The sequence below is a fragment of the Diachasmimorpha longicaudata genome, chromosome 3, assembly GCF_034640455.1.
Source record: "Diachasmimorpha longicaudata isolate KC_UGA_2023 chromosome 3, iyDiaLong2, whole genome shotgun sequence".
NCBI classification, from domain to species: Eukaryota; Metazoa; Arthropoda; class Insecta; order Hymenoptera; family Braconidae; genus Diachasmimorpha; species Diachasmimorpha longicaudata.
In genome coordinates, this window is record NC_087227.1 from 6,474,756 (window position 1) to 6,486,551 (window position 11,796).

Below are 11,796 nucleotides of genomic sequence, written 5' to 3' on the forward strand. Positions count from 1 at the left end.
AATTTCAATAATTATTTCCTTCAATTTCCATTTTTGGAAGGACAACAGAGCAGAAGTTTTCCATTTAAATGGAATTATCAATTGGAGATTGTCATCAGACCTTTTTAGAGTTCAGCACTTACATCTGAGATCCTCATTTATAAATATCGTCTCTTTCGAAGCCATTTCTTGAATCCATTCGTGGACCAGCTTTTATCTAATTAAATCAAATTCCTCGTAATCTGAATAACTTCAATTCACCGAAAAGAATTTAATCCAGTGAGGGGTGGTTACATGCAAAAATAATTTGTAATGGATGTTCACAATTCAAATGTCTTTTTTCATTCGTAGGATGCATTCGAAAGCACTGCCAGACCTCTCTGTTGGAGAATTAGTGAACGACTCGGGTAATGAATGAGTCGATAATGAAGAGCTCCGCTTTTTTGTGAATTCATTAATTATTTTCTAATTATTGAAATATTTCGGCTTTATAAGGATGTACATTTGTACAAATTTTACCATGAAAATTCTATGGTGTTTTCCACTCCAGTGGCTCCATGAATACATCTATTTCCTGATTTTTCACAATTTTATTCGTCCTTGATGCACGAAATTGGAATATTGGAAAATACAATAAATTCAGTGCAGAAGTCGCGGAAGACTGAATACATTTCACCAAAATATATTCATGGACATGATATGCTAACCCGAATTCTCGTGTCTACAGTGTGCAATATACAAAACTCAGCCATTTTCACTACAAAATTTATTTTCAAATATTGCATTGCATTATTCAAATAACGCGAAATACTCTGGATATCGATTATTTCCATATGACAGGCGCCCTATTCTAGCTGTTAGAAATACTCAATACCGTCGGATCTAAATTTTTCTTATCCTATCAACTTTATTCCTCGCAATAAATACCACACTGTCCGTCATATTCTCTTTGGCTACCAAATATTTGTTGGCCAGAAGTATATTCCCCACCAACAAGTATTTTTTGAAGAAATAATGGTTATTCCACATATCGAGACAGAATTCTTTCAATAAATCATTAGAATTTTAATAAAACGAGAATTTCGTTGCACGATAAAGTAAACAAATGCTCTGAATGTTTTATCATAGAATATTTTATTATTTTTCACGAAGACAAGTGGTTTCCTTGATACATAAAACTGGTGGATATGAACTATTCAAAAGTTGTACAGAATAGCCGGATCAAAATTGCATTGATAAAGTGCCAAAATTAAATTATCCGCAGAATTAAACTGTCGCCCTGCAATAATAATTCGAGTAATAGATTTATGCAGTTGCAGATAATTTTTCAAAATATATATCCATTTTATCATTTTACCTTTTACACATTTTTTGAAATTCGCTACGATATGAGGCACCTGATAGCCCACCCTCGGGTCAATTACATGTGAAAGTATGTCTGCGAATCGGGTATCATTAACTCGACCTCGTCGGTTGTCAAACTATGAATGAGAGTCGAAGGAAATACTGATAGTGATTACTTAATGACAGTAATTAATTTTATTCAAGAGAATCTGTTACTCACAATCTGGGAGGTTTCCAATATACATTCATAGAGAGCCCATGGGGTCCTTGCCAGACCTGGATTACAATTTACGTAATGACATAATTTTTATTAAATATTTCGGAGCTTAAATAATAGAATCAAATAATAGAATTAAATAATAGAATCAAATTTCTACCGTTTGGAGAGAATAATTCTTAAGAAATTACCTTTCTGTTTCGTAATCTGCCAATCATAATAATATTACAATCAAAATTACAGAATAGTTATCCACTATTTCAATGAACTTTCAGAAAAAAGTTCAAAACATTTCAGAAAAAATATAGAACGTTCAAAAAAAAAATATGTAACAGTTTCGTACTTTTTACTAATTACTGTTTTGGTGCGTAATTGTTTAAATAATTATTCTCTCCGTGTTTAATTTATTATTACTATACGTTTATTTCCGCATTCATTGACATATTTCCGCGATAATTTCGTTCTACCGTCCCCACCATTTGCCAGGCTGACGACTGCGAAAAGTCCCAGGATTACGAAAAGGACGAATTTTGTCATTTGGTATAAGTTTAGTTTCATTTGACGTTGGAAAAATCCATGAAATACTCGATGACGGGAGAACTCATCAATATTTATACTGATAAACATATTTTGCTATCACTTCCGCAAAACTATCGGACTAACAAAAAATCGAATATTTTAATTTTGCGTGATAATGTCTTGACGTTGGAAAAACAATAAAATAATGATACCGAAGCGTCCGTCAGATATCCGGGTTTTACCAACCCATCATATCAGTCTGAGTTATTGTCAAACTCGTGGTTATTGCCTCCTCCTCGAAAAACGATTATCTCGCGGTTACGGCTGCGCATTTCCACGGGATTGTAGACTTGCCCTATGATTCCCTCAGCTGCATTAACGAGTAACACGCGATTCTAGTAAACGCACTGTGACCACGCAACATCATCGATCATCCTTCTGCTATATCCTTGGATAATATAACATGTTGATTAATGTACTTTGAATTTGACGTTTTCCTCTGTGCAGGTACAACGCTGCAGTTGGCATGTTGAATAGATTTGAATAGAAAACCGTCATTGAATTATCTCTCTGGAGTCATCAGATTATTGTTAATGGAGGCTAATGAATTTTGCAATTTTTCCCTTCTAAAAGCATTGAACGTTGAAAATTCAGCAATTAGAAAAAATTAAAGGGAACGATTTTGACACTGTCAGTAATTGAATTTAGCTGCAGTTGATTATATTTGAAAATGTAATTTTTCCCTTGTGTTGTGGTACTTTTTATTGGACATTTCCCTCCGTAAAGAAATTCAATATCACAAGCTATTTTGCCACGATAGTCTGCAAAGTACAGGAGAACAAATTAATTCGAATTACGAGATTTCCGTAGCAGAGACGTCGGTTCTACATCTTTCTCAACTTTTCAATTTAAAATATCACGAATGTTTGGAATTTCTGGTTACCGAGAGTTGAATAATGAAATTCCATATGCAATTGTTAGCGCAGGTAGAGAAAATGAATAAAACGTACCACAAAACAAAGAGAATAATAACAATACGAACACAATATTTTTTTTTATCATTCAATATCCAGTGAGTTTATCGTATAATCTAACATCGCATTTCGTTCTCCCGATAATTTTTCTCTCTTCGAAGGGTCGAAAAATTTACTAGCTCCACCTTCGTACGCCCTCATACAACCCTCCTGGATCATCCCCACGTAATGAGGTAGATCCACCATTTTATTCGCATCAGAAAATCATTCCCAGTCCACATCCTAGAGCTCTCTAATCTCCTTCAAGTACTTACCCTAATTCTAGAAATTCTTGGACCAAATTCACGGATTCTTCCTTCTATCAATTCTGGTAATCCCACTAACTGACTATTGTTTTTACTTACTTTCTCTATGCGGGGACAATGGGGGAAAAAGCTTAGTCAGATAAGAAGGATAATTAGGAGTGATTGACGGAATAATCCCTGGCTCAACATTTCAATGGCTGGTCAATCTCGAAAATCGTCCAATCCGTCGGATCCTCTGAAATGTTTCATATCTGTGATCAGTTCTGGACGACCAGAGATAACGAATAAAATAGGACGACATTTTATGGCATACGGTGGCAAAATACTATTAAAATTTCAATTTCAACAAAATTTATTAACATATATAAAGGGAGTCATGTAAAAATTTATAGAGGATCAGTGTAAAAGCCAACTCAGGCATTTACATGGGTTTTTACTTGATGATCATAATTATTTAATGAGCGTGAGGGGTGAGAGTACACGGGGGAGCAGGTTTAAATATAGAAAAACAAAATTTTATGAAAACCCTATAGCTTGAGGGGAATTTTGAATGAAGAGATAATCCCCCATGAATTAATTCAATAGCGAAATTGTTAAACGAGATAAGTCACTTGTGATTATTGCTAAATATCTTGAAATCTAGGGGAGTGAGCAAAGAATTACGGCCTTTAGACCATCTTCAGACCAAATTTCATCTCACTGATGCAATAATATTAACTCCGCCGGTACAGAAGTTTTCTGCGTTACCAGAAAAAAAATTCTCTAACCCAAAATAAATTTTGATCATCATGTTTGGGAATAGAAATGAGGTAACAAAGATACTTTTAGGGAACGGTAGGGTAATTTTTATCAAAAATTTCTCTCTGTGTGTGCCGAGGCTCTATTAATGTCATAAATTAGTACAGATTAGCGTAATAAAGTACTCTCCGTGTTTTCAGTATTTTTTTCTCGGGATAATCCAGCATGTGGCCTGGAATTCCAGCTTTACGTGCATATATTTGTCGACCCCGGGCCATGCAAATGGTTTTACCACCCATAGGTTTTTCCGAGTGTGCACAGACGAGAAATTCTCCATGCATTTTTTTTTTCTGCTCAACCCTCTGCTCAATGGAACAGGGCTTCCATCAGTGGAGCTTTTACCCCTGAGCATTCATCTCGTTTTGGATTATCAGGTGAAAGTGCACGTATTTTAGCTATTGTACGTGAATAATCCGATGGATATTTAAAAAGCCTTGTGAAGGTAAATCCGAGCAATGTGAGTTTATTTGTTGAAATAATTATCTTTTATGCGTTTTTCGGAGTTTTCATTTCTCTCATGTTTTATATTCTCAACAAGAGATTTTTGTTCTGCATTGAGTGCGGATGTTATGTTTTCGTTTTTAATAGTTTTCACAGTTTTAAGAGATTCCACATTTGTCAAATAAAATTTTTACTGCTGAGCACGAATTTTTGGCAATAAAATACGTGTTAAAACCCCATTCTTCCGATGGATTCGACGTCGAAAAATATTTATTGCTTGAGTTAAAAATCAACAAGTTTTTTTATGGATTTTTATTCAACTCTGGGAACATGTCAACATCTTTGATAAATAAAAAAATTTTAGAACTTTTCGTGACTGATGTTTAACGACTGTTGAAAGTCTCTTACGTAATCTCGTAATTTTTTTTCGGTAAATAGGTGAAAAAATATGTACTCAATCATGTGAAAAATCGAGAAACAATCTCATACCAAACATTTAATCTCCTGACAGGAGTAATTCATTTGCATGGCAATTAATTCAGACAAGAAAATGTTTCATTAAGTTTGAAGTTGCTATCAGCAATCCCAAGAAGAACTCCTCCACTCCTTTTTATCCCCCTTTCTCATGCTCGTTCACGCCCTACTGTTCCAGTTTAAAATTACCAGCAGTTGGTGTACGCGCGATAATATTGTTCAACCGAGTTCGTCGACAAACGCGTAGACAACCCCTATACCATCCCAATCTATTCTACCCCAATCGTCCGAGCACACAGTGTCATTTGGGGGGTTGGGGGGTTTAATTAAACTTTACTTACGTATACCAGTTTTACCTGTCTATGAGTGTGCTACTGACTTTTGCCCCTTTCAAATGGGAATTTAATTCGTTTCTTCATCGGCTAAACTTTTCAACTTGGAAAAAACACTCTGAAGTTAATTGACAATTAATTAGGGAATTGAATTGGATGAGGGGTGCGGACTTGGGGGGCGAACACTAGTCTATCTAGCTGAGTAGGCGAAACAATATTCGGGGTGAAAAGTAACGAAAATGTAGGCAAAGCTAATTGCTAATTTTCATAAGTGATTGTTCGTTCACATTGTCACCTTTTAGTGACGAAATTCCTTCAAATGCCGATCGATAAAATCATTTATTAAAAAAAATGAAATTATACAATGATGTAATTTAAAAAAAAAAATTCTATAATGTAAAATTCATTTTAAGAGCGAGTTGAAATGGAAAAACAGAGAGAATTTTTTTTTTTAATTACGTACCTGTTATAGAACAATTACGCATTTTTTCACTCCCAATGGAAGAAGTGCGGAACTATTCTGTCATTTTTATCGATTATTGCTTTGACTAGCAGATTACAAAACAGGCACGTCATTTTTTAAGAATTTTTTTATGCGTAAAATTATAGTTTTATTGTATTTTTCCCCAAAATTTGGAATTTTCCATCGAAAAATGTTGGGAAATTGCACTGAAATTGCTACACAATCAAAATTCGCGGAATTTCCCCACCGAAAATTCCAACAAAGTTAATTAAAGTCAATTAAACTGACAGTTTAAAAAAATCACAGTAAAAATTCATTTCGCTGGTGACACAAGTATTCGCCTATCGACACAAAATGGCTCAGCATTTCGCAGTTACAATCCTCCTCTCTCGACCTCCACTGGTCATTACAGACCCTATTCTCCCCGTCAAGGGCCATAAAGCGATTCAAACTGCGTAAGAATTGCATTTGCAAATACCGTTAACGAAAAAATCACAATAAATTATTTCTTTACAATTGAACCAACGGTTTGAAGAAATTCTCCCGCGATGACTTGGCGGGAAACTCACCCGCCAATTCCCTATTTGAAATGAAAAAAAAAACCTTGGATTAAAGATAATGGATAAAACAACGACGAGAGGAATGATGTTGCGCAATGGAGATCACAGAGCGTGTCTTCCGGTTGTGAAGAGTTTCGCAGACGCACGCGACAATGCCTAGGGCTCTAGAATTTTTTTTTTTTTTAACTTCTCGGCACAAGTGTAACGCATCCAACAGTTGTGTATGATGTCTTGCATCCGGCGAATGTGTGGACGTCAGACGGATCGAATGAAAACATAAAATATTAACACGATTTCTTTAAAATCCGAGCAACCGCTCTTCTCATCTAAAAATGTTTCTCTCAAATTTCGTTGATTGTTTTTCATTGTGGCTCAATTGCCAGAAGATTGTTGTTGTGCAATTGATTTTTCCTCGCTATTGCGATAAATTTTTTGGTGTTTATTCAGTCAACTTTACGAGCATTCTGTGTTTTTGTGATGTTAATTAGATAGAAAATATCATCAATTTCATTGTGTTCGTTACTCTCGAGTGAATCCAATCAATTAAACATTAACTCCTGCATGGGGTTTGTATATTGTTGCTATTGCAATGTCCACATGTTGTGTTGGGAGGTGAATTCGATGTTGGAGAGATTGGTATAATCGATTGTGCCAGTTTTCCATGGATTCACGAGCTTTGTTAATTAGTTTTAATTGACACAGTTGTGGTTTTTGGGGGAGTTTGGGGCAGACCAAACCATTTTCAATGGAATGAATCCCAATGAATATCCATCAAAACGTACAGCTTTTTTGCATTTGTTTTTTATACAGTGAAAAACTAATTATTATGTTGAATTTGTCAGGTTGAATTTTCTGGAATATTCGGTCAGGCTTTACTGAATGATGGAGATTTGATTATCTCATTTTAGTTCGTGCAATACTCACACAGTGAAAAAATGAATGAAAATATGATTAAAAAAAGTCGACTAATTATTTGAATAATCTAAATACTATCAAGGAAAACATCACATGATGCAATCGCTCTTATTATTGCTCTCGTTCTTCTTATTATTAATTGTAGTCTTTGTATTTTTTTTTCAATGAACAGAGTAAATGATAAATCTTGAAAATTGCATGTTAACAATTTTCTAGAATTATTATGTAACTTCTATTGTCAATTTTCCGGAAAAAAATAATCCTTTAATTCGAAGAAAAACTCTTCGAGTCTCGTGATATATTCCCGCAAAAACCTGAACGTTTTTCCATGTGTTAAAAAGCAAATGGATCGTGGAAAATGTCGGTGTGAAAAAAAATCCCACCATGTTTATTTCATCACGCCGACTAGCTCTCAACAACTGTGAGGAAAAATGCATAAAAAGAATTTCTCTTAGTTCATAGCAGAGTGTAAATAAAATAGTTGTGTGGGTGAAAATATTGTCCGTTATTTGCTGGTATTTTCTACTTCATTTTAATTCACCGAGACTCTTCAATTTCTCAATAATAAGAAACGCCATTCATTTATTTCCACTCCCCCCCCTCGGTCATCACCTCCGTCGATTACCGATTTACTCGCCACCTCGATTGGTCACATGTCCCCAACAATTTTCCGATTTATTCTTCACCATCTGCTCGCTCATCGTATGGAACAGTTAATCCGATTTTTCTGAGGCGTAACTTGTTGCCTCGGGTTGATTAAAATGTCAGGAGAAGATTGCGGCTCATTCGTTCACTGGAAAAGAATTCTAAAGGTTTTTTACAGCATTGCCACCCCCCTGATCCACCCTCTCTCTATTATTTCACCCCTTTTATTGAAAAATTACGAGTTAAATAAGAAAGTGTTGTAAATTTCTTTTTTCTGGTTTTAATCAAGCTGATAGTTCATGAAATATGGTGGAAAAGAAATATAAAAATTACTTTTCCAAATGCAAACCTCAAATTTTACGATTCCATCACGTGAAGTTCCGTAAAAACGAATCATCAGATCTTCCCCTCCAACAAAATTGAGATTGAAATGAGCCGCGAAATGGAAATAGCCTATTCAGACGTGAAAATTTACGTACCCCAGAACATAAAAAAAATACGCCAGTTTGGTAAAAATGATTAAAGGCACAAAAATTTTATATTGGATGGCGCCCTAATTCTGAAATTTTCAGTTAAATTTTACTAGTTCAAGAAAAATTACGTATTTGTTTTTGGAGAAACCAGAAAATTCACCGATATTTTCAGAATTATTCTCGTCCTCTTACAAATACTAACGAATAATCATAATCGTTTACGGATCACATGAATAATTCCAAGTTTTACCTAATAATCTTCAGCTGTATTTGAATTTGATGTAAGAAATATCGAAGATATTCAAAGAGAACAATAGATTCGGTAACGACTAGACATATTTCCAGTTCATTCGGCCATTGTTTCCTTTCACCTCGACGACTCCGGCAATTACCAACCCACACACCCTATTATCATCGATACGAAAATATACACCGTCGGTATATTGTTCGACATAATCATGAAAATTAAATAATTATTATCATCATGTGGAGTAGACTGTAATGAGGGGATAAGGCAAATGTGTCATTGGGTTAAGCGAATGCAATCGTTGGACCTTAATGAAAATATATGCTGTCTTGGTGGATGGGTTTTTTGTTATGCACTGGTGAACTCTACCAGGTCACTTTCTTGTTCAGTTTGGGTTTAACAACTTGAGACCTATTTTATTCAGCAGAGGACGGAGATGAATGACTCCTCTCTCGAGGAATATTTCTGAAAACCATGTTTTTATTTTCATTCATTTTTGCATGCAGAGTGCAATATTTTGATTAAACGAAGTTCATTTTAATCAAATAAATTCAGTTTTTCAATACTGCTGGACCACTATTCCTCACAACCCTAAATAACAATTTTTATTTGACTTTTTATTCAGATAAAATGAATTTTTCTTTCCGAATAATGAAACTCCATTTGATCAGAAGGAGTTGGTTATTTAAATAGTATCAAAGTTTTATTTATTTAACTGAAACTCGTTTATTCAAAGGAATGAAGTATTTGAAATTGATAAATCGTTTATTTGAATTTAATGAAAAGTTTATGCTAAGGGACCACATAATTTATTCGATTCAACCGATTTATTTACTCTAAAATAGTAGTAGTTCTTTGGTAATATTGAAACAAATATTTTAACATGACAAGCACTCGGCTAAGTAGCTATTACATGACAGGCACTCTGACTAAATGGATAAATTCGAGAAAAGCCAAAGGCTAGTCTAGTCCTTTTGCATAATATTCCCCAGTACTGTGAATAGCTCTCGAAAACTTTACTCACTGACATTCACCTGGGAGACATAAAACTTGGATACAGTTTTACATTTGAAAATGGCATCACCATTTCATCCTCCTTTGAGGAACTATCTTATCTCGGGGATAAGCCGAGTAATATCCTCGCAAGTGTGCGACCCTAATATTCCTCGTTTTCATTTTCTCCTCATGAGGGACGAAACAATCCCTTTTATCAAAAATGGCAATTTCTCCGGTGAATTTGTTGAGTGTTAATAATTTTATTGGCCACAACTGATTTTATGGTGACTTCAAATAATTATTCTATAATGACGACCGTAAAAGTTGTACGATTCCACTACTGAAAATTATGTCATTAGGATAATTACGGTGGATTCATTGATTTCATGTGGGATTCGAAGGGACTTTATCGCCTGATGACTCCATGAGTTGAGAATTTTTTAGGTTCTCGCATTTTTCTCTAGAAGAACTGAATTTTTTCTGAATCGCGTGTGAAAAATTGCGATACCGTTACTTAGATTTTTCCAGTCGATACCGTCATTGGTAAGCGAACTTGTGAGTTCCGTTATTTTTCCTGAACATTTCTCTTCGTGTAATAAGATCGGAAAACAAAATTTTTCTAATTTAAATTCTCATCATTTCGCTTATAAGTTTTTGTAATCCACACGGAGAGAAAAGTGTGAAAATTACTGTGTCAATTACTAGAATCGAGGTGCAATATGCTAGTATAGGGGAATGTGTTTGCCAAATTTTACCAGTTGGCATAGAAAATTTTTCCGAGACCTGTAGTTTTTCCGAGATTTAACCGTAGCACAGTAATTTTAATCGGAATCACATTATAAAAATTATCTCATTTTTCTCTCCGCGATTACACATTTAATTAATTCGTGCAAATTGTACGTCTCTTCTACTCCATATTTTCCTCAAATCACATTCAATATTGCTACCGTCCCCTGCACTCCTCTTCCATTCCATTCTCCCCTTAAAAATCTAAAATTGCATTGGAAAAAGGTTTTAAAAAAATCTCGAGAAAATCATTTCTTCCTCCTTTCATTTCCATCTGTCATTTACCCTTTTACACGACAACCCAATTCACCGTCATGTTGCTGACACGAGTAACTTTACTAGTGAATGCATAAACGATGTGACGAGGCAATAAATCTGGGATCAGAGTGTACGGCCCCATATAAGCTCTCCCTCAAATGTTGGTTTGTATGGGAAGTGAAACTGTCGGGTTAGATCCAGGGAGGGAACGAATTTAAACTACTTGGTGCTGTGCGTTTATGCATCAGACAACAAAGCGTATGTGGGGATTGGTGAATCGGGCGTTTTTCCTGTAGACAGGACAAAAGACAAGACGGTGATGTATCGGCTTTCACTCGTTTTACTTCTTCCGCTCTAACAGGGGGGAAAAAATAGATAACGAATTCTACTAGAGTATTATACTGCCTCATATTGACTTATACCTTATTAAGGTGATGTGATTGCGATGGACTTTTGAATATTCGGAAAAAATCCCTAACAATTTCAGAAAATTTTCCTTAAACTAATTTCGAAAAACGTTATTTTTGTTGAAGATTTCTCCCCAAAAGCGATCGACAAATCCTATTGAACACTTCAGTAATAAGACCCAACTGCCAAAACACATCACGATTACCAAATGATTGGGAAATTTTCTCTTAATTTTTTTTAAAATTGAATCGGGAATTTTTTTGAACTCTCAGTAGTGACCCATATGTATATGTCGCTATCCCATTAGTGTGTTAAACATTAATGGAATTTTCGATCTTCGAATGTTATTTCTGGACAAGTTAAAACCTGTTAGTCATATCAATTCATAATTTGTCCCTTCAATTGACTGAAAATCGAGCCAATGGAATTATCATGTCGTTAACATGAGTTACATATAATCGGAAGAATTCGGTTGGCAGCAAATTAATTAATAATTAATAATTTGCTGCGAATAATTAATAATTGAGATTATATCGTGGATATGACGGGGAAAGGGAAAGGCCGATTTCCCTCTGTCATCGACTCATGTCGACGTAATCATAATCATTTGAAATTCGTTTGTTGCTCGTCGTAATTCTCCGGTTGACTCGCTCCACATACGG

General features: G+C 35.0%; 1 protein-coding gene and 1 long non-coding RNA gene across 3 annotated transcripts in view; one reads left to right on the forward strand and one right to left on the reverse strand.

Moving 5' to 3' along the window:
• Window positions 1-11,796, forward strand: part of LOC135160394 (protein phosphatase PHLPP-like protein) — a 67,704-nt gene that overhangs the window by 36,300 nt on the left and 19,608 nt on the right. The window lies entirely within an intron of this gene.
• LOC135159973 (uncharacterized) lies at window positions 1,096-2,304 on the reverse strand. Its single transcript, XR_010298482.1, has 4 exons — window positions 1,960-2,304; window positions 1,544-1,599; window positions 1,337-1,460; window positions 1,096-1,258 (listed from the first exon to the last, which is right to left on the reverse strand). It is a non-coding gene; the product is annotated as an uncharacterized LOC135159973 (long non-coding RNA).